This window comes from Malaclemys terrapin, chromosome 10, assembly GCF_027887155.1.
Source record: "Malaclemys terrapin pileata isolate rMalTer1 chromosome 10, rMalTer1.hap1, whole genome shotgun sequence".
Taxonomy (NCBI): domain Eukaryota; kingdom Metazoa; phylum Chordata; order Testudines; family Emydidae; genus Malaclemys; species Malaclemys terrapin.
The window spans coordinates 50,325,604-50,349,918 of NC_071514.1; the positions used below are offsets into that span (position 1 = coordinate 50,325,604).

At 46.3% G+C, this 24,315-nt stretch overlaps 1 protein-coding gene across 4 annotated transcripts in view; it reads right to left on the reverse strand.

Annotated features, from left to right (window-relative positions):
• Positions 1 to 24,315, reverse strand: part of LOC128844813 (ankyrin repeat and fibronectin type-III domain-containing protein 1-like) — a 601,031-nt gene that overhangs the window by 132,075 nt on the left and 444,641 nt on the right. The window lies entirely within an intron of this gene.

The window sequence follows — 24,315 nt, forward strand, 5'->3', positions numbered from 1 at the left end:
CACCAGCTGCAAATGTTTCTCCTTCGCAGAGGCTAGTGAACATTAGAAAGAGAAAACGTAGGACGAGGGACGATATGTTCACGGAGCTGCAGATGTCCTCCCACGCTGATAGAGCACAGCAGAATGCGTGGAGGCAGTCAATGTCGGAGATGAGAAAAGCACAATATGAACGAGAGGAGAGGTGGCGGGCTGAATGGCGGGATGAAAAGAGCAAGTGGCGGGCTGAAGACGATAGGTGGCGTCAGCTTGCAGACAGATGGCAAGAGGCAATGCTCCGTCTGCTGGAGCATCAAACTGATATGCTCGAGCGTATGGTTGAGCTGCAGGAAAGGCAGCAGGAGCAGAGACCGCCGCTACAGCCCCTGTGTAACCAACAGCCCTCCTCCCCAAGTTCCATAGCCTCCTCACCCAGACGCCCAAGAACACGGTGGGGGGGCCTCCGTCCACCCAGTCACTCCACCCCAGATGATCGCCCAAGCATCAGAAGGCTGGCCTTCAATAAGAGTTAAAGTTTTAAAATGCAGTGTGTCCTTTTCCGTCCCTCCTCCCCTACCCATCCCAGGCTACCTTGGCAATTATCCCCCTACTTCTGTGAGGAACTAATAAAGAATGCATGAATGTGAAAAAACAATGACTTTATTGCCTCTGCAAGCAGTGCTCGAATTAGGGAGGGGAGGGTGGTGTGGTGTGGTTGGTTTACAGGGAAGTAGAGTGAACCGGGTCGGGAGGGGGGGTTTGGAGGGTTCATCAAGGAGAAACAAACAGAAGTTTCACACAGTAGCCTGGCTAGTCACAAAACTCATTTTCAAAGCTTCTCTGATGCGCACCGCGCCCTGCTGTGCTCCTCTAACCGCCCTGGTGTCTGGCTGCGCGTAATCAGCGGCCAGGCGAGTTGCCTCAACCTCCCACCCCGCCATAAATGTCTCCCTCTTACTCTCACAGATATTGTGGAGCGCACAGCAAGCAGCAATAACAATGGGGATATTCTTTTCGCTGAGGTCTGAGCGAGTCAGTAAGCTGCGCCAGCGCGCTTTTAAACGTCCAAATGCACATTCCACCACCATTCGGCACTTGCTCAGCCTGTAGTTGAATAGGTCCTGACTCCTGTCCAGGCTGCCTGTGTACGGCTTCATGAGCCATGGCATTAAGGGGTAGGCTGGGTCCCCAAGGATCACGATAGGCATTTCAACATCCCCAACGGTTACTTTCTGGTCCGGGAAGAAAGTCCCTTCCTCCAGCTTTCGAAACAGAGCAGAGTTCCTGAAGACACGAGCATCATGTACTTTTCCCGGCCATCCCACATTGATGTTGGTGAAATGTCCCTTGTGATCCACCAGGGCTTGCAGCAGCATTGAAAAGTACCCCTTGCGGTTTACGTAGTCGGTGGCTTGGTGCTCCGGTGACAAGATAGGGATATGGGTTCCGTCTATGGCCCCGCCACAGTTTGGGAATCCCATTTCAGCAAAACCATCCACTATTGACTGCACGTTGCCCAGAGTCACTACCCTTGATATCACCAGGTCTTTCATTGCCCTGGCAAATTGGATCACAGCAGCCCCCACTGTAGATTTGCCCACTCCAAATTGATTCCCGACTGACCGGTAGCTGTCTGGCGTTGCAAGCTTCCACAGGGCTATCGCCACTCGCTTCTCAACTGTGAGGGCTGCTCTCATCTTGGTATCCTGGCGTTTCAGGGCAGGGGAAAGCAAGTCACAAAGTTCCATGAAAGTGCCCTTACGCATGCGAAAGTTTCGCAGCCACTGGGAATCGTCCCATAACTGCAGCACGATGCGGTCCCACCAGTCTGTGCTTGTTTCCCGGGCCCAGAATCGGCGTTCCACGGCATGAACCTGCCCCAGTGACACCATGATTTCCACATTGCTGGGGCCTGTGCCTTGTGAGAGGTCTATGTCCATGTCAATTTCCTCATCACTCTCTTCGCCGCGCTGCAATCGCCTCCTCGGGTGGTCCGAGTTTCGCCTTGGCATGTCCTGGCTCTGCATATACTCCAGGACAATGCGCGTGGTGTTCATAGTGCTCATAATTGCCGTGGTGATCTGAGCGGGCTCCATGATCCCAGTGCTAGCTATGGCGCCTGGTCAGAAAAAAGGCGCGAAAGTAGTATCTGATGGACCAGGAGAAGGAGGGAGGGCGGGAGGGAGGGAGGGAGGGCCGAGTGACGACATGGCGTACAGGTACAGGAACAGGGAATTAAAATCAAGAAAGGTGGCTGTGCATCAGGGAGAAACACAAACAACTGTCACACAGAATGGTCCCCCCAAAGATTAAACTGAAAACCTGGGCTTAGCAGGCCGTTGATTTCACGGAGGAAGGGGAAGCAAATGAATACAGAACAAATCTATTTTTTACATCTTAAGCTGGCAGCCGACGGTGCAGCATGAGTGATAGCTTCTCCAGTATGACGGTTACCAATCATAATATACCATCGTCTGCAAGGGGCTGCTGCTGTGTAGCAATGCAGCCCCACGTCTGCCAGCCCCACGTCCGCCAGCACCCAGCATCGCCCTCGGCCTCTTCTGGGTGCTTAGCAGACAATACTGGGCAATTGGCAGAAAATAGTATATTACGACTGGTAGCCATCATCATCGAAACAGTAGCATGTCTGCCCAGGTGGCCATGATTGACAGCCACTCCAGTACGACGACGATGGGTACCAGTCATAATATACCATCGCCTACCAAAGGGCAAGGGGCTGGTGCAATGCAGCCCTACGGCTGCCAGCCCCACGGCTATCACTCATGCTACACCGTCTACCGCCAAAAGGCAGTTAGCAGCTGCTGCTGTGTAGCAATGCAGTCCCACGTCTGCCGGCACCCAGAGGACATATGGTGACGGTGAGCTCAGCTGAGCTGAGCGGGCTCCATGCTTGCCGTGGTATGTTGTCTGCACAGGTAACCCAGGTAAAAAGGCGCGAATCTATTGTCTGCCGTTGCTGTGACGAGGGGGGAGGGGCCTGACGACATGTACCCAGAACCGCCCGCGACACTGTTTTGCATCATCCGGGCATTGGGATCTCAACCCAGAATTCAAAGAAAAGGCGTGAAAGTAGTATCTGACGGACTAGGGGAAGGAGGGAGGGCGGGCCGAGTGACGACATGGCATACAGGTACAGGGAATTAAAATCAAGAACGGTGGCTGTGCATCAGGGAGAAACACAAACAACTGTCACACAGAATGGTCCCCCCAAAGATTAAACTGAAAACCCTGGGTTTAGCAGGCCGTTGATTTGACGGAGGGAGGGGGAAGCAAATGAATACAGAGCAAATCTATTTTTTACATCTTAAGACGACGGTGCAGCGTGACTGATAGCCCTTGGCATCTTTCTGGGTGCTTGGCAGCAAATACTGGGCGCTTGGCAGTTAGTGTATGACGATGGTCTTCAGGCCTATTGCACGATCGGGTGCTCGGGGAAGACTCTGCTAATGTGCGATGACCCGACTTGTAATAGGACGGTTAACAGTCGTAATACACCATCTACTGCCAAAAGGCAAGCCCCACGGCTGCCAGCACCCAGATCGCCAATGAAGGCTACCAGTCTACTGCACCGTCTACCGCCAAAAGGCAGTTAGCAGCTGCTGCTGTGTAGCAATGCAGTCCCACGGCTGCCGGCACCCAGAGGACATATGGTGACGGTGAGCTCAGCTGAGCTGAGCGGGCTCCATGCTTGCCGTGGTATGTTGTCTGCACAGGTAACCCAGGTAAAAAGGCGCGAATCTATTGTCTGCCGTTGCTGTGACGGGGGGGGAGGGGCCTGACGACATGTACCCAGAACCGCCCGCGACACTGTTTTTGCATCATCCGGGCATTGGGATCTCAACCCAGAATTCCAAGGGGCGGCGGAGACTGCGGGAACTGTGGGATAGCTGTGGGATAGCTACCCCTAGTGCAATGCTCCAGAAGTCGACGCTAGCCTCGTACTGTGGACGCGGTCCGCCGACTAGAGCACCTAGAGCATTTTATGTGGGGACACACACAATCGGCTGTATACAACCGGTTTCAATAAAACCGGCTTCTATAAATTCGAACTATTTTCGTAGTGTAGACATACCCCCAGGGTTGTGAGTTCAATCCTTGAGGGGGCCACTTAGGAATCTGGGGCAAAATCAGTACTTGGCCCTGCTAGTGAAGGCAGGCGGCTGGACTTGACTCAATGACCTTTCGGAGTCCCTTCCAGCTCTATGAGATAGGCATAATCTGTTGTAAGCTTACTATGATGGGAATTGGTTACATTAAAAAAACCCATTAACAAACATCTGATGGTTCTGCTCATCTCATCCCCAAGTCTGTCCCCTGGAAGGGCCATAAGGAACTCAGTGTTTCTGTGCAGTCTGAATTGCTGGACAAAAAGCTGAAAGACAAAACAAAAGGGTCCCTCGTCTCCCACTTCATCTGCACATCACAGGAATTACCCTGCTCTTCAAAGAGATGATCTGGAATATATCCAGATCTGAATGGCAGCTCTCTGCAGGAGCGCTCCCGGTTTCCAGATCTCAATTGTGTACACTCCCTTATGAGGCGACGCCATGAAGATGATGCACTTTCTTCTTATTGAGCTGTTCCCTCAGCCAATTGGTATAGCCTGCATGTCTCCCTACAGTCTACTCCACAGTGCCTAAATTAGTCAGTGTAATCTGCTTTATCACACACAGCTACAATAAAAACATGTTGCAGCAACAGACAACTTCCCTGTTGCCTTCAATGTAAACTAATACTCTCACTTAAACCACTTAAGGTATTTTTCTGTACATTTCTCAGGAACTCATGAGAAAACTGAAGAAAGCCTGAAGAGACACCATCCCCTGGAGATACCACCCTCCAGATTATATCAGTGTTGGGGAAAAGAGAGGGGAGAAGGTGAGCATTGTAGCAACCCATGAATGGAACATCCAGGCATGGATCTGTGTCTAGGGGAGCTAGCAATGGGCCAGCCTTTGCTGGAGGCCCTGCCAGAGAACAGGCACAGGAATAATAAAACACTATTTTAAAAAATAGCTCCCTACGGGCACACATACAAGAAAACCTGTTTTTATGTCAACAAATCATTCAGCCACTAGCTGGCCGGTAATGAAATATCTTACTGAAAGATCAGCTGAGCAGAATTTAAACAGTTTATAAACTTGTCATCACTAACCACCTCCGGCTGTTAGTGTCCGGCTCTCCATGCAGCATTGCACCTAAGAGCATGGGGGAGAGATTATGGGAGTCTGGAACACTTGAATGAAAAGATGTATAGATTCATTGATTCCGAGGCTAGAAGGGAGCACTGCGGTCATCTAGTCTTGTCCTCTTTTATGACACAGGTCACAGAACTTCCCTATATAATTCCTATTTGAACTAGAGCATCTCTTTAAAAAAAATACAATCTTGATTTAAAACTTGCCAGTGATGGAAAATCCACCACAATCCTTCATAAATTGTTCCAATGGTTAATTACCCTCACTGCTGCATATGTACATTTTCTTTCCAGTCTGAATTTGTGTAGCTTCAACTTCCATCCGCCGGATCTTGTCATACCTTTGTCTGCTAGACTGAAGAGCTCACAAATATTTGTTCCCAATGTAGGTACTTATAGACTGATCAAGTCACCCCTTTACCTTCTCTTTGTTAAGCTAAAATAGACTGAGCTCTTTGAGTCTCTCTTTATAAGGCATGTCTTCTAATCCTTGACTCATTCTCATGGCTCCTCTCTGAACCCTCTCCAATTTATCAATCTCCTTGAATTGTGGATACCAGACCTGGACACAGAATTCCAGCAGTTGCACCATTGCCAAATACAGAAGTAAAATAACATTTCTGCCCCTACTCAGGACTCTTCTCTTTATGCATCCAAGGATCGCATTAGCCTTTTTGGTCACAAAAATCACACTGGGAGCTCATGTGCCGTTGATTATCGGCCATGATCTCCAAATCTTTTTCAGAATCACTATTTCCAAGGATAAAGTCCCCCATCGGTTACATGTGGCCTACATTCTTTGGTCCTACCTGTATACACTTACATTTAGTTGTACTAAAACGCATACTGTTTGCTTGTGCCCAGCTTACCACGTGACCCAGATCTCTCTTTATCAGTGACTTATCCTCTTCATTACCACTCCCCCAATCTTCGTGTTATCTGCATACTTTATCAGTGAAAATTTTATGTTCTTTTCAAGGTCATTGATAAAAAATGTTAAATAGAAGAGGGCCAAGAACCAAGCCCTGTGTGAGCCCACTGGAAACATGAACACATGAGAGATCTGTGGATGTTCCATTTCTTTCCCTTCCGGACATTAAAAACTGAAAATTACCTATCTGTCACTCATGTTCTCTGAAGATGCATACAGCAGTAGACTGCTGTGGACATGCTTCCAGAAACAGTCCAGGGAGCAACTCCACTAGTTCTAAAGTTCTGAGCTCATGAGCCCATGCTGCAGAAGCAACTCATGCCTCCTCAGCCCCAATTACTCTGTGCAAAGGCTGTCCCACCTCCCTGATCTGTTTTTCAGCACAGATGGCAAAAAATGGGCAAAATAATTGGTAATTAACAAAGCTGAATAAAAGTAGAAACTACAGAACACTCAACTTTGTGAGGAAAGAGGGTGCATGAATGGTGATCCACGGACATGTGTGGATGCGATTTCCAAAGGTAACCCCAAATCCCATTGATCCTCAGTGAGAGCCTGGCACCTAATTAGGATGGAACTTAGTAAATTATTAATGGGATTAAATGATGGGGTTGCCTGCAATAGCAGGGGTTTGAACTCAATGATGCAGGAGTTTGCTTCTTGTCAGAACCATAGTGGCTCCTCTTAAAGCCAGGGACTGGCCGGGACATGGGATGGACCTGTCACCCTAGGGTGAGGGACTCCCTCAAGGGATGAGCTTCTTGGGAGGGGGTGGATGTAGGAACTCATAGGCCAGGGGGTTCAGGCTGGTGGGAGGGCACATGAGAGACGACGATGAGGGTTGAGGGAATGGCTGCAGCATGGCCAGGGGGTAGCTCTATGGCCCCCTCATTTCATATGGTGCTCTGCAGTTGCTGTTTAGAGAACTAAAATTGCAGGTAAGAAATTCTCTTGTCTCCAGAGATACCCCTTTTCAGTGGATTCCCATTCCCGGAGAGTGTCCACACAGGGCTTTTGATACGGTCTCCCACAGTATTCTTGCCAGCAAGTTAAAGAAGTATGGATTGGATGAATGGACTATAAGGTGGATAGAAAGCTGGCTAGATCATTGGGCTCAACAGGTAGTGATCAGTGGCTTGATGTCTAGTTGGCAGCCAGTATGAAGCGGAGTGCCCCAGGGGGTCGGTCCTGGGGCCGGTTTTGTTCAACATCTTCATTAATGATCTGGATGATGGGATGGATTGCACCCTCAGCAAGTTTCCAGGTGACACTAAGCTGGGGGGAGAGGTAGATACACTGGAGGGTAGGGATAGGGTCCAGAGTGGCCTAGACAAATTGGAGGATTGGGCCAAAAGAAATCTGATGAGGTTCAACAAGGATAAGTGCAGAGTCCTGCACTTAGGACGGAAGAATCTCATGCACCCGCTACAGGCTGGCTAAGTAGCAGTTCTGCCGAAAAGGACCTGGGAATTACAGTGGACAAGAAGCTGGATATGAGTCAACAGTATGCCCTTGTTGCCAAGGAGGCTAATGGCATATTGGGCTGCATTAGTAGGAGGATTGCCAGCAGATCGAGGGAAGTGATTATTCCCCTCTATTTGGCACTGGTGAGGCCACATCTGGAGTATTGCGTGCAGTTTTGGGCCCTCCCCTACAGAGAGGATGTGGATAAATTGGGGAGAGTTCAGCAGAGGGCAATGAAAATGATTAGGAGGCTGGGGCACATGACTTATGAGGAGAGGCTGAGGGAACTGGGCTTATTTAGTCTGCAGAAAAGAAGAGTGAGGGGCATTTGATAGCAGCCTTCAACTACCTGAAGGAGGGTTCCAAAGAGGATGGAGCTCGGCTGTTCTCAGTGGTGGTAGATGACAGAACAAGTTGCACTGGGGAAGGTCTATTAGGAAAAAACTATTTCACAAGGGGGGGCCGGAGCACTGGAATGGGTTACCTAGGAAGGTGGTAGAATCTCCATCCTTAGAGGTTTTTAAGGCCCAGCTTGACAAAGCCCTGGCTGGGATGATTTAGTTGGTGTTGGTTGTGCTTTGTGCAGGGGGTTGGATTAGTTGACCTCCTGAGGTCTCTTCCAACCCATATCTTCTATGATTCTAGGGATTTGCACTGCTTCAACTAACCTGGTCCAATAAACCTGGCAGAAGCCTCTGCATGGGCAAGGCCTTAGAAACTTGAGCTCACTGTTATCAGGTGGCTCAAAAGGAGCTTTGACAAGTGTAATCAGGACCCAAGGCCATGGATGCACCAACAAAGCAGCCAGCTCATGCCTAGCTACCTAGCTAGATGAAACAAAACCCTAAGGGTATCAACCAAGTGTACAAAGATGAACCCTGTTGATTGTCAGAGCTTCACAACTACAACAAAGAACACAAGGAGACTCACTCCAAGGCCTGGGGCAGTGAAGAATTGGGTGGGGGAATCATCTACGCACCAAGCAAGGGGAGTTAGCATGAGATACTTACTATGGGTGTCTAACTGCTCCAGGTGTCCTGCCTGGCCTCACATTGCTAACACAGCATCCCAAGAGCGGGAACCACTTGAGATGGGCAGCTGTGGAGACAAGCATCCTTCTAAATGGTATTCTTCTGTGTTCTCATTTAACAACAGTGTTGACAGCCCAGTTCAGAAAATAGCTGAATACGTTTCCTCCCTTTAAACTGCATGGGAGTGTCTGCTGGTGGGGTGTGAGGGAGCGTGTTATCTCCCATGCCCAAAGCATCTCTGTGTTGATTCATTGTTTCAAATGCTTTGCTCTCTAGCTTTAAGGAGAAGGCAGCCTCGGTTATTTTGTTCAAAAATGCCCATCTTCCTACGCGCGATTCCCTTTTTTATGATTAATGCCAAGTTTAGAAATGTGAAAGGACTGCAGCTGGTGCATAGGTGGCTTCTTTGTCATTCTCAGCTCTGAGCTGGCAGGTCCCTCCTCCCTTAGAACGAGAAGGAAATTTGGGCTCCTGTTCATATCAAGGGGGGGCTCTCTCTTATGGCTTCTCTCATGGACTTTAACTCTCCTCTGCGTGGCAGGACATTCAGCTGCCATGTTCATTCAGCTACGCATGTCCCCCATACTGCTCCAAACAATGAAGCTTAATTCTTCTCTAAAGGACTCCCACCCCCATTCCTGGGATGAAAGAGCAATTCATTTTCTAATTTCATTCAACTCTACTTCTCCAACACTGCTCTACTATAGCAATAATTCTGAAGGGACAGGTGCCTCCATAGCTCAGGGGATCGGTAACGAGTTATGGAGCCTGTCACCTCTGTCAAACTCAACAGAAGATGGTCATGGCCAATGATTTTTATCTGATGAGACCTGCAGTACCTGACATGACTTTGTGGGTCAATGTCCAGTGGACAAGGGAGTGCACCACCATAAATGGCTCCTCATTCAGAAGAGATGCTAAGGACTGAGTGGCTTTTCTTTTCTTAGCGAGAGGCTCTCCCAAGACAGGGGTGAGTGACACTGGTAGGAAGCAGCAAAATAAGCCCATGCTAGACCTTTCTGAAGAGAAATTCAGTTCTCTGGGCAATCACACCAGCACTAATTCACACACGCACATACACACATACAAAATTAGGTTAAAAAAAAAGACATACTCCTAAGAAATTTAAAAAAAGAAGAACAGGAGTACTTGTGGCACCTTAGAGACTAACAAATTTATAGAGCATAAGCTTTCGTGGACTACAGCCCACTTCTTCGGATGCATAAGTGGGCTGTAGTCCACGAAAGCTTATGCTCTATAAATTTGTTAGTCTCTAAGGTGCCACAAGTACTCCTGTTCTTCTTTTTGCGGATACAGACTAACACGGCTGTTACTCTGAAACTAAGAAATTTAGTCCATTTGTGACAATTGCTGAATAATCAGAACCTGGGCCAAACAGGTTTTAAATTGGACTGAAACTGAGATAACAGAAAAAGCTGCATTGGTTAAATGAAATTTAAAAAAAAAAAACACCAGTGTTCCTATGGCAACCAGTGCAGTAGAAGCCACACATTGCAAACACACTTAACGCATTAAAAGCTGTAGAGAAACGAGTGAAACTCAAACTTCATTTTACCAATCTTAGCCAGAACCGCACAATCCCCAAATGGAAACCAAGAGGCCTGGACAAACCAGGTGCTCGTGATCATTTGATGAGCTCCCAGAGGCTTAGAGTCACTGTGGTCTACCACTCAGAGACCATAAGTGAATTCCTGGCCCAATGGAAGCCAATGGGAGTTTTTACATTGACTTCACGGGGTGAGGATGACTATTTATTACTGGAATTGTGGTAGCACCCATGTGCCCCAGCCATAGGCTGGGACCCACTGTGCTAGGCACGGTACAAACACAGAACCAAAAGAAGGTCCCTGGTCCAAGGAACCGACAGCCTAAGTAGTTCATCCGATGTTGGTACCAAAGAGTTCTGTCAGAAACAGCCCTCTTGGATCTCCTGACCCATTAGCTAGGAAGGGTGTAGAGACATACCCCGGTTCCCAACCTTCCTCAACAAGGCGTGAGAGAGAAAAAATGGAGAGTTGTCTTAAATAGATGACTACACAAACTCTGGGTGAGATTCACCACGCTGCAGCGTAGGCCAGGTCCAGGCCTACGTACCACCTAAGTCCAACTGAAGCTGGCCCACTCCCCAGGGGCAGCATTTCATCCTCTGAGCTGGGTGGCTGATAAGACACAAAATGTGACCTGGCTTGGCGGGTGACGCAAGGCTCAGGCAAGGCTGAATGCAGCTCTCAGTTGTGAGATGCGAGAGGCTGAGGAGCGTGGAATAAGCCACCACATATGCTTTAGAGCTTCTTTCTCTACAGAAACCTCCACTCTGTGATCAGAGGTAGCAGAAGGGGCAGGAGGGTTGACTGAACTGCCCATCAGCAGACCGACAGGGAATGGCGACAGAAATTGCTGGCTCTCGCTGTGGGGTGACGAGCTGCTTGCTCCAGGAAATATTTGACTGCAAAGCAAGGAAGTGGCCAGCAGGGCAGCTCAATTAACTCAGCGCATGGTAGCAAGGCCGGCTCCAGGGTTTTGGCCGCCCCAAGCAGCCAAAAAAAAAAAAACCCGCGATCGCGATCTGCGGCGACAATTCGGCGGGAGGTCCTTCACTCCAAGCGGGAGTGAGGGACCATCCGCCAAATTGCCGCTGAATAGCTGGACGTGCCACCCCTATCCGGAGCGGTCGCCCCAAGCACCTGCTTGCCAGGCTGGTGCCTGGAGCCAGCTCTGCATGGTAGCAATGCAACACAGACACTCCTGCTCTTCCAGGTCCACACCCAAACCGCACAGTCTGCCCGAGATGCCACTCCTCCCACGGCTGTCAGCCCATACACCCCACTCTATGTACCGCTTGGGCCTCCCCCCTACATGCTTCCTCCCCCTTTACAACAACACTGCACCTCTCTGTTAGAATTACTTCCCGTTCTCTTCTTGACCAGCTGCACACAGCATCTGAGGGTACAAGGGACCAGGGTCAATCGTCTGTGCTTAGTGGAGCCCAGGAGTTACCCCCTCCATGTGCCCCGGGGCACGGCATCCCCCCAAAGGGGGCAGAGACACAGGGGACTACAGACCTGCCCCTTGCTTCCAAGCTGTGAAGGATGGTGCAGACTACACACTCCTTGTGTGAGACAGTGCATGCAGGGAGACATGGTGCCTCCCTGAGATTTGTCAGCCAGGAGCAATGCAGCTCTGCACTGTCGTCTATGCAGCACCATTGTCACAGCATCTGCTGGGGACTCCCCATGCTGAGGGTACCCAGAGGGGTTTCTGGCTCCCTTTGTCCCACCTGAACAGCTGAATCTTGCCTGAAAACTTTCATAATGTCAAATGTCACTGCTGGGCAGAGACCAGAGCTAAATGCCATCACCTAGCCCATTATGTAGCAGAAGAGTTCCCACAGTGTTGTGATCCATTGAGCTTTCTGGCAAAGACTGCGCAGCCTTAACTTTAGCAGCTGCTCCTTGCCACCATTCCAAGGCAGACTTGCCTTGTTCATTCTCTGCAACTGTCCCCTACCAAACTGTCCCTCCATGTACTCATGTTAAGCCTCCCTCTAGCGCAGATCTGCTCTCTCCCTCTGCCAGCAGTCAACTCCAAACCCTCATCCCCGCTGTCACCATGAGCAGCTACTGACTCCACATTCCTGTTCAGAGGTACCCACGAGGGACTTATTTCTACTCCCAGTTTTCAAAGACTTGTAAAACCCCTCTGACCCCTTGTAAATCAGACTCTGGCTCTACTGGCCAGACCCCAATGTGACGTTGCAGTCTATACGATTTTATAAATATATGCTAATGAGTGAATATAACTTAACTGGAATATGCTTTATGCAAAAGGTCTCTTGTAAGGTATCATTATGAAGCTTATAATCTACTAAGTGTGGTCATCCTATTTGTATAAATATATCACTCTTGTATCTGAAAATAGAAATATGAAATATAACTCTGAGGGCCTATTGTAATTATGCAAAGTGTGGGCCATTAATGGTGGTTTGGAATCTTGATGGCTCCCATCAACCAGGACAATTGACTGTGGATGGCTCTGTTTGCAGGCAAGCCTTCCTGTGAGTCAGGCTGGGAGGAATGAAGGCTTGGGGTCTTACAGTGACACGTGATCATGTTCACCTGAACTGGAATCCATCCTTAAGCTGGTGTCTTTCCATTGAGAAGGAGGGGGTGGGAACCCAGAGAGGGACAAAGGATTTCTGCCTTATGCAAAATATATATAAATGGGTAAAAGAGAACAAAGGGGCAGCCATCACGAAGAATCCCCTAGCTACCACCTGAGCTGGAACAAGAGCTGTACCAGGGGAAAGAATTGTGCCCAGGCCTGGAAGGTGTCCAGTCAGAGGAAAAAACTTACTGAAGCATCTCTAAGGGTGAGATTATCTGTATTCAGTTTGATTAGACATAGATTTGTGTGTTTTATTTTATTTTGCTTGGTAACTTACTTTGTTCTGTCTGTTACTACTTGGAACCACTTAAATCCTACTTTATGTATTTAATAAAACCACTTTTTACTTATTAATTAACCCAGAGTATGTGTTAATACCTGGGTGGGCAAACAGCTCTGCATATCTCTCTATCAGTGTTATAGAGGACGAACAATTTATGAATTTACCACATATAAGCTTTATACAGGGTAAAATGGATTTATTTGGGTTTAGACCCCATTGGGAGTTGGGCATCTGAGTGTTAAAGACAGGTACAATTCTGTAAGTTGCTTTCAGGTAAGCCTGCAACTGTTAGGGGATGTGGTTCAGACCTGGGTCAGGGTTTGCAGCAGGCTAGTGGGTCTGGCTCAAACCAGGCAGGGCACTGAAGTCCCAGGTTGGCAGGGCAGGAAAGCAGGGGCAGAAGTAGTCTTGGCACATCAGGTGGCAGCTCCCAAGGGGGGTTCTGTGATCCAACCTGTTACACCCAGTGAAACAGCTCCTAAACCTGCTATAGACCTTAGAAGGCCAGCCCTGCTACTAGGGTACCCTGGCTGGCATCGTAAACTTCTTTAAACTTTGTAAACTTTGCCTGATAAAAAGTTAAACGCACGAATCTAAAGGAAACTGGCTCTAGGGAGGGCTGTGGCCTGCTGGAAACTGATACCCTACATCAGGGCTCCCACCTGGGGAGGATAGCACCCATCTGCCGCCCTTCCCTCCCATATCTGCCCCCATCACACCTGTCACCTCCCAACAGACCCCAATCCCTCTCCTCTGACCCCACCTGCTGCTATCCCGTCCCATTGTACCCTCACGTCATCACAAACCCCAATCCCTGTCCCCCCCACCTACTCCTATCATACCCCCAGACCATCACAGACCCCAATCCCCACCACCCACCCATTACTATCATACCCCCGCCCCCTTCACAGACCCCACAGGCATCTCTGATGGATTGTAACCTTGTGGTGGTGGAGAGGCTTGCGTGGGCTAAAGACCCTCAGAGCTACATTTTCTGGAGCTTTCATATTTCTGTTAGGGTCCCCCTTGGCAAGCAGGTGTGAGGCAAGGCTCCTGACTAACCACGGTCCAAACTTCACAAGACCCCAACAGTGGATCAGGTGCATATAGAGGACCTTTTAATACTCTGTGGCTGTGTAGGTGGATAAGGGCCGTCTTGGATCCCCTTGCCACTGAGTCAGGGTTTTCCTCCTGCCAAGTCTCCTGTGGTCACTGCCTGTGCACTGTTTTCCCCATGTTCAAAGATTTCACGTGCAGGCCTCTTCTAAAGGGCTCACACCCGCCCACAGCCCTGTGGCAATGGAGAAGTGGCAGTGAAGACAGGAGTAGTGATCTTTGCGAGTCTTCAGTCACAAATCTGCACTCAGGTGGCAGCTGTGTGATGGTCATCTTGGTACAAATCATTGTTGGACAGACTATTGATTAGTAAGATCAGTCATGTACCTGCAGCTCACTCCACCACACCGCAAACACCCAAAGACTAAGCAAAAGCTGTACAACGTCAAAGTACTTCAGGACCAACCCAACTGCGAGATGTTCCAGCAACACCTGTCCAAGAAACTCTCTAACTTGCCTGATAACATCACTGACATTCAAGATCACTGGGATCAACTTAAAAATACCATTCACAGTGCATGTTCTGAAACCATAGGATATTCCACTCATCAGCACCAAGACTGGCTTGACGAAAACAACGAGGAAATCCTAGCATTAATTCAACGGAAAAGAACTGCATTCTGTGACTGGCAAAATGATTCCTCTAACCAATGAAAACATGAGGCTTATCACCTGCTCAAAGCCAAAGTCCAAAGGAGACTACAGTGACATCAAAAATAAGTTGTGGCCAGAGAAGGCCTCTGAGATCCAGGGTTTCATAGACCAGGATGACATAAAAAGCTTCTTTCAAGCAACAAAAGCTATATATGGGTCAATCTCCAAAGGCCCAACTCCCTTATGTTCCCAGGATGGCTCCACCCTCCTCAAGGACAACGCAGCCATTAAACAACGCTGGAAGGAGCACTTTAAGAGCAGCCAACATCAGCAGTATAGAGGCACAGGTCATGAAACACCAACTGTCCTGGGCTGGCCACTGTGTATGTATGCCTGACACTCGCGTTCCAAAGCAAGTACTCTTCTCTCAGTTAAGTTAGGGAAGAAGGGCTTGCAGAGGGCAGCAGAAGCACTTCAAAGACATACTGAAAGCACACCTTAAAAAAGGAGGCATCGATCCAGCAAACTGGGAGGACTTGGCACGGAACAGAACACAGTGGCGCCACACCATACACCAAGCCACAGCTCACTTTGAGGAGAACAGATGTGCTCAAAAGACAGAGAAGCAACAAAGGAGGAAAGAAAGGGCACAACACTCTAGCCAACAACGTCTCCTCCAAGATCACACCCGTCACTTCTGTGGGAAAATCTGTAGGGCACGAATTGGGCTCCTCAGCCACTTAAAAATCCACCAACGAACCCCCTTGGCAAATATCATCCTCGCATCGAGGGACAGCCGAAGAAGATTGTACCAACTCCAGACTCCAATCCTCATCCCTACCTGCTGCTATCGTACCCCCGCCCCCTCGCAGACTCCAATCCTTCTCCCCCGCCTGCTATTGTAGACCCCAATCCTTGTCCCCACCCATTCCTATCGCAGCCGTGTCCTGTCACAGACCACACTCCCTCTCCCCTGCCTGCTCCTATCATATCCCTGCCCCCTCACAGACCCCAGTCCTTATTCCCCTCCTGCTCCTATCGTAGACCCATCCCCTCATAGACTCCAATCCTCGTTCCTCGCCTGCTCCTATCATACCTCCTCACAGACCCCAATCCCCATTCCCCGCCTGCTTACAGACCCCAATCCCCATCCCCTGCCCACTGTTATCATATCCCTACTCCCATACAGACCCCAATCCCTCTGCCCCACCAGCTACTATCAAACCCCCATCACATCCTCATCTTCCATCACAGACCCCAATCCCTCTCCTCTGCCCTCACCATGCCTGCTGCTTTCCCATATCCCATGCCAACACACACAGGCTCTCACTACCAACCTCAATCATGTTGCTTGCCTTCCTCTCCAGTTGCCTGTTTCTCATGGCTGCCGTCCCTCCCTCGCACTCCCCACTCTTAGCCCGATTGTCTCCTCTCCTGACCTCCCCTGCACCCACATGCTACCTTTCTTGGCACCATGTCCCAGACTTCAGAATTTCCTCCCTCAATTCTCATCATGGCTCATTCCTGTCTTCCTTCTCCCTGTTGTTATTGGCTAGGCCGACAGCACTGCCTATTATTAAGGTTGTCTAACACTTCCCATTATAAGACCCTGTTTTGAGGGAAGATCCTGTCTGCAATGAGCATGCTTCAGCCCAGGGCAAAGCAGGACTTTCCCTGCAATTGGAGCTCTGGGCCAGGCTGGGAGTAGAACTGAGAGTAAATTGCCTCTCTCTCCTGTGCTCTCAGAGCCCCCATTGCTGGGAGGAGGAAGCTGCCTCACTTCTATACATAGGGGAGAAGAACCAGATGAAAGGGGAAGCAGGAGAAGGAGGTTGAGACAAAGAGCTGGGGAGGAGAATAGGACTGAAGGCGGGGGAGAAGGAAGCAGACTGGGAGTTGGAGGGGGAGGGGAGACAGCCCGTCTGGGCAAGGAAACTGGGACTGTGAACCAGTAGGGTGGGGTTGGTAAGGCTGTGAGAGGGAAGTGGAGACAGATCTGACAAGGAACTGATGTATTGGGGAAGAACTGGGACTGGTTGGGCAAATTGCTGGGGGTGGGTGATAGTGGATGAAAAATTCAGGGAAGGAGATTGGGGCTGGGAGCCAGTGGGGACATGGAACATGGAGGCCAGGGAGGGAGAGTACAGACAGAGCAGATGAAGAGCAGAGGGGAGTTGGGGAGAACTGGGACTGGTTGTTCAAAGAGACTGGAACTGGGATTATAAATTTGAGGATTGGAGACTGGGACTGGCTAGGTGAGGAGAATGGGGCTGGGACAAGGAGCCAGGAGTGGGGAAGAGACAAGATCGGGACTTTTTTTTTAAACCTAGGAAATTACACACAAAAACTACATTAAAATAACATGATTAATGTTCCAAAGAGAAGCACTCAAAAGCTAGGAAATGCCAGAATTAAGATTGCCCGTGCAATCTTAATTCAGCTCCATTGTGTTTATGCATTATGATCAGGCTTGGCCGGATTAGATTTTTATTGGTCAATATCAATAAATGTCGATTTCACTGTGCACAAACAGACGAATGAAAGAATATTTCCATCAATAATAAAACATTACAGAGGCAAAGTAAGAAAAATTGTGCTTGAAAGCTTTTTAGAGTATGATTTAAAGCTATTTACTTTGTATATTTTGACATATGATATTGACAGTTTGTGGTTTTTAAGGATTATAAAGCTTTAACTCTTTGCATCTCATCATCTATTGTCATTAGTTATTGTCTGACCCCTCTCAGTTTCCCAAATGTGAAAATTGAAATCAATAGAAATTGAAAACAAAGGTTAAAAAATAAATATCACTATTATCCATCAAAATTATAATAAAATAAAAATTGACTTCTGCTGAGAGTAATTAGGATACAATCTTTATCTGCATGATCACATGTTATTTTTAACACGAAATCCCTGTCTCTTTCAGTGCACAGAATGGATGGTGCTCAATTAACGAGCAGCAATTCGTTATTCTGTTTTCTATTCACTGTTCAAGTTTGTGGCCCCAGGCCTTACTTACTGCACCCTCTTCAAACCCTACTATGGAAACAGAATTATTGATTTCCTGATGGTCTTGCCTATGCTGCACATCACTATAGAATCTGAGTGCTTTACAAACATAAATTATCTCCCTGAGAAGCATGGGGGTGGGATTTGCCCCATTTTACAGATGAGATGCAGTGCATAGAGAGATTAGGGTCAAAAATATTCAATCATTTTGGGTACACAATTTGAGATGCCAAGGACACGATTTTCAGAGTACTGAGCTGTATATTGCCCTTTCCATGCTCAAAGCAAAGCTCCTGTTAGCTGTGAGTGCTCAGCACTTCTTCAAATCAGACCTCAAGGCCTCAGGTTGGGCACCCAGAAAATGAGAAACACACAATTAGTGACTGTCTGAAAAGTTTGGTTTAAGTGACTTGCCCAGCATCATACAGGACAAGGTTAGAATCCAATTCTCCAGGGAAGCATTCAGCTGACTTCACCATGAGGCCATCCTTTCTCTTCCTGCAGTCTCCTGCCTCATTTGCTACACACCTTCCAGCTTCTGCAACAAATGAAGCAAGACTCCTACTGGCAGCAGTCCCCTTCACCACACAACCCTGATTCATCTCTAGAGCGGATCCATCCCATGCACTGAATGAGGGGCTAGTCTGTGATCATGTAATTAAAGGCAGTATCATAATGCATGTGCTCAAGGAGGCCCAACTAAGATTAGGCAAGAAATCTTAATTCAGGCATTTCTGAACCTTGTAGTGCTTGATTTTGCAACCTTAATAATGTAGCTTTTTGTAATTACTGATACTTCAAGCCCCAACCAAGACAGAGGATTCATTGTGCTCAGCACTGTACATACACATAGTAAGAGTTTACAATGGAAACAGACAAGAGTTAGGAGAAAGGAAATGTTATTAGCCCCCTTTTACAGCTGGGGAACAGGGAGATTTAGGCACCTATATATTATACTTACAGGTTGTGCTTACAGCTCACCTTTAATTGAGCTACCTTGAGTCCTGGAGCAGTGAAGCCATGAAAGCACAGGTGTCAGTGTGAGCTGTACAAGCCCACCTGGAACCCTGTGTAATTACTGGTGAGGCTAGTCTGTGCTGCTGCATCTTCACTGCTCCGGGACCCAAGCTAGCGAGATTAAAGCTAGCTCAGGGATTTCTACACGAGCTGAAATTGCATCTTGTGATTATAGTAGAGGCATATCTTCAGTGACTTGACCAAGGTCCCACAGGGAGTCTGTGACAGAGACTGGAAATGATCCAAGCTCTTGCAAGTCCCAGTCCACCACCTTACTCGCAAGACCATCCTTCCTTCCCATCTAACTCCTCCTCCTTAGATTACTGCCTTCCCTTCCCGTTCACAATGTTTCCCATTCCTCTCTTTCTTCCCCCAGTGCCCAGAACTTTGCCAATAAGAGAGCGGGGGCGGGAGGAAAGAGATTACGGTGTTAACTCAGCTTCATCCACCAGGGGATGAATGTCCCTGCTCAGTGATTCTCACCCTCTGCAGAAAACATTAAATGTAATATGTGTTTGCTGGTATTGTCATTGTCTTTATTATACTGTCTGAATTATAGGAGGAATGCAAATGAATGTCCCTCACAGAAATACAGCAGCGTTGTTATGACGGAATGTGATGCTTTCAAGGGGTAAATACCCATTTCCAGATCCTTTAAAATGCCAGAGTTTTAGAAGATAATAATTCAGCAATAAAACTTCACTCTAAGCTGAAACTGTGGTATAGAAAGTTCTAAGCCTAGGAACAAACATTCTGTCTTTAAAAGACAGGCAAAAGCTATAGAGAGCAGTACTGATGTAATGAATATTGCAAGGCAAAACAAACAAATAAAGGGCTTTAAAAAGTCCTTCCAAATGTTTTCTTCTGAGCTGTAGCTAAAAAATGAGAGCTATATAAAAGTATAAGGCTTCAGTGTGAACCTCACCTAAGAATTATGTAGACCTGAGAACAGATAAGGAAGAATACAGTCACACCACCAAGTATCAGCAGCTAAACTACATAAGGCTCACATCAGATATAAGAGGCGTGTGACTAAATTGTGCTCAGAAATAACCAAGCGCCTCTACAGTTCAAATTCCTAAGAGCAAGCTCCAATCTGCCTAGATCTTACTATCTACGGGAGTTACTCTGGCACTGCACTATATTTATTTAGACTATAACTGTAATGCCCTTAGCATGCCCTGTCTCTCAAAGATTCTTCTTAATTACTTATGGAGCACATAAATGCACATTTGCTTTACAAACCAAACCAAGACAGATTCCCTGCAATCTAGGACTCAGATCCTGCACTTGGGAGAGGAAAGAGGAAGAGAGAACCACATTTGACAGATGCATGTGACATTGCTTAAATCTCTGTAAGGGGCTCAGGTACCACAGTGATGGGCACAGAACAGAATGCAGGTGAGTGCCTGTTCAGAGGTATCAGAGTAGCAGCCGTGGTAGTCTGTATCCGCAAAAAGAACTGGAGTATTTGTGGCACCTTATTTGAGCATAAGCTTTCGTGGGCTACAGCCCACTTCATCGGATGCACGTAGTGGAAAATACAGTAGAAAGATATATATATATATATATATATATACACACACAGAGAACATGAAACAATGGGTGTTACCATACACACTATAAGGAGGGTGATCAGTTATGGGCCATTTTCATTACCACTACAAACAGTACTTTTTCTCTCCTGCTGATAATAGCTCACCTTAACTGATCACCCTCCTTATAGTGTGTATGGTAACACCCATTGTTTCATATACCAGCATATGCCTGTCCTGAAGCCAGAGAATTGAGAGCTCCTGTAATTTAGGTTTCTAAATATGGAATTAGGAGCCTAATGTTAGGCATTTCTTTTTGCAAATCTTGGCAATAGACAAATCAAGGGAATGTAGCTGGATGGATGAATTGAAGAAATACACACACACACACACACACACACACACACATCATGAACTGCAAACAGGGTGGATAAAAAACAATGTATTTTTTTAAAAATAAAAAAAATCAGATATTTTTGATTTAAATCGGATTTTTTTTATTTAAATCGGATTTTTTTGATAAAATGCTTTTTGAGGAAAAACCTATCTAAAGATAGTTTTAATCAAGATACATTATAGCTCAAAGATATCTCATCATGGAATAGGGATTATAATTTCTAATTCTATAGTATGAGTCAATATATTCATGTAATGTTTAAGAAAAGTTTTAAATGAGTTCCAATAGTTCATGGATTAGGGACCCAATCTTATGAGGTTCCAGGGGCTTCTGTATAGATTATTTAGGTTAATCTTTCTATCTACCCAATGGGACTCAGTGCTCAGTCTAGAAGATACCATCAGAGATGCTTAGTTTTGCAGTTATCAAGCTGTGGATTTGTGTGTCCAAAGATAACATGCTTGTTAATAGCAAAAATGTTTTAAAATAAATCAATAAATTATATATAGAGGTGAGAAATAACAGTCCTCAACCCTATTGTCCCTCTGCACATTTGCGTACACAGAGTCAATCCCTTAACTCTCTCTAAAAGTGCAAAGTTTCAAAAGTTCAATGAATAGAAGATTGTTGGGGGCGGAATAGATCTGGACAAGGAGAAGTCTGGAGATAAATATGAGAAGAGAGGGACATGCAGTAGAAACAAAAGTGAAACTGTTTGAGCAGCATATTCCAGAAGTCTTTTGGTCTTTCTGAGTGTAGCCTTCATTGATTTGAGATCTACGATACCATTCTCTCACTAGAAGGGAAAACCTATAATGGCAGCAGGCCGTAAAAGAGACCCAGTTTGGGAATATTTTAATGAAGTTCCTCTACCTGTGAGTAAGACAGGCATGCATGCAAAATGCAAAAAGTACAACAAAGAAATGCAAGGCCTGGTTGCCCAAATGAAACAATATAATGAGAAGTCCTTGTAGCACCTTAGAGACTAACACATTTATTTGGGCATAAGCTTTCATGGGCTAAAACCCACTTCATCGGATGCATGGAGTGGAAAATACAATAGGCAGGTATAAATACACAGCACATGAAAAGATGGGAGTTGCCTTACTAAGTGGGGGGTCAGTGCTAACAAGCCAATTAAATTAAGGTGGAAGTGGCCTATTCTCAACAGTTGACAAGAAGGGGTGAATACCAAGGGAGGGAAAATCACTTTTGTAGTGCTAATGAGGCTAGTGTAATCAAGGTGGCCCATTTCAAACAGTTGACAAGATGGTGTGAGTATCAGCAGAGGGAAATTAGTTTTTGTAGTGATCCATCCACTCCCAGTCTTTATTCGGGCCTAATTTGATGGTGTCCAGTTTTCAAATTAATTCCAGTTCTGCAGTTCCTTGTTGGAGTCTGTTTTTGAAGTTTTTTTTTGTTGAAGAATTGCCACTTTTAAGCCTGTTATTGAGTGTCCAGGGAGACTGAAGTGCTCTCCTACTGGTTTTTGAATGTTATAATTCTTGATGTCTGATTTGTGTCCATTTATTATTTTGTGTAGAGACTGTCCAGTTTGGCCAATGTACATGGCAGAGGGGCATTGCTGGCACATGATTGCATATATCACGTTAGTAGATGTGCAGGTGAACGAGCTCCTGATGGCGTGACTGATGTGGTTAGGTCCTATGATGGTGTCCCTTGAATAGAAATGCGGAGAGAGTTGGCAATGGGGTTTGTTACAGGGATTGCTCCTGGGTTAGTGTTAGTGTATCTAAACTCCTATATGCCACAAGGGGCCACAACAGTGGTTCCTTTAACTCACCCAGCAATATTGTTAATCTATCCAGCTATAATCTTAGCCCAGCAGAAGAGTCTGTCCTATCTCGGGGCCTCTTCTTCTGCCCCACTGCAAAAACAGACTCCAACGAGAAACTGCAGAACTGGAATTAATTTGCAAACTGGACACCATCAAATTAGGCCTGAATAAAGACTGGGAGTGGATGGGTCAGAATGCCAACTATAATAAATTTCAGAGCTAAGGGTGAACCATTCAAGAAATATATGTTTGCTGATGATGTTTTAAAGAAAGTCACACCAGTGAACTGGTGGAAGTTACTTAAGCACTTGGATTCAGAGACTGCTGAAATGATAATCTCACTTTTAAGAGCAGTAGCTTCTTCTGCCAGTGTAGAAAGAATATTTTCTTCCTTTGAATTAATTCATTCCAAATTGAGAAATTGTTCGGGACCTGAAAAAGCAGGAAAGCTTGTTTTTCTTTTCCAGATTATGAACAGACAGGAAAATGAAGGCGAAGACAACCGAGTTAGCTGCAGAAACCAATATTTTAAGTTTCTTATGTTGACCTGCCTGACATAGTCGATTTAATTTTTGGTTTTGTTTAAATATTTCACTTAACTATTTTAATTAAAAACAATTTTAACAAAAACAATCCTGATTTTAAAAAAACTTGAATGTTTAACTAAATTCAAAAATTCACATGCTTGTTTTGTTAAAATATTATGTTTGTTGTTGAAGAAAAAAATCCAAAATACATAACATTGTTTTAGATAAATAAAACAATTTAAATATCTGGTGATGTTCTCCTCCTAATACAGCATGCAAGAAAATCCCCCAAATATTAATGATTAACCTGTTGAATATCTGCTTCAATTACCTTTGGTAAATGAAATAACCAAACAATCATTCATTTTCTGATATAGCTACTAATCTGAAAAAATTTCAAAATAAATCACTTTAAAAATGTATAGTGTGTACCTTCTAAAAATGAAACCTACATCTATCTCTGAGTTGTGAAGAATACGTATTAAAGTTATAACAACCAACAAGAATGCACTTTTATGTAGAAATCCATGATTAAATCGAGTCTTCCTGACTAGTGATTTAAATCAAATACACCCTGATTGCAAACAATGCTTGCTGCTAGACATGTCATGATGAAGTCTGAAATTCTACTAGTACTCTACTAGTCTATTCTGATGCTAAGATTAATTAGACAAGGCAGTGACAGAGGCTGTTGTCTCATGCTCACCACATATTTTGTACACAGTGCTGAAAAGGAACCTTCTGGAGATGCTCTTTGGAAAGTAACCAGGAGAAATAAATAGCAGAACAACTCTATTTTTAAAGACATTTCTCCCCAATCCCATCCCCTTGAAGGAGAAAATTCCAGTGCTGTTCCCAAAAGTTACAGCTCGCTTCCACAGCTTCCGTCACCAGAAATACCTCAACGCTCTATTTTCGCAGACTGAAAAAGTTCAGAAGGTTACGAAAAAGGCCAGAGTAGTAATGACAACAGACTATGCACACACAAACGAATGCTCGACATCACAGTGCTGCAGGGCCATAGGAATGGCTCCCTCCCAGTCATGACCGGATGCTGTAAGTACCTCTCCAGTTTTTAAGAGAAGTCGCTCTTTTTGAAAGTTCACATTGACAACGCTGCATTTCAAACAGGAAGCCTTCATGTTCTGCAGCTCTGTACTGAAAGGCCTTGCATGTTTGGTATAACAACCCAAATTCTGCAGAGATGAGGGCTTTGGTTGTATTTCAGTCA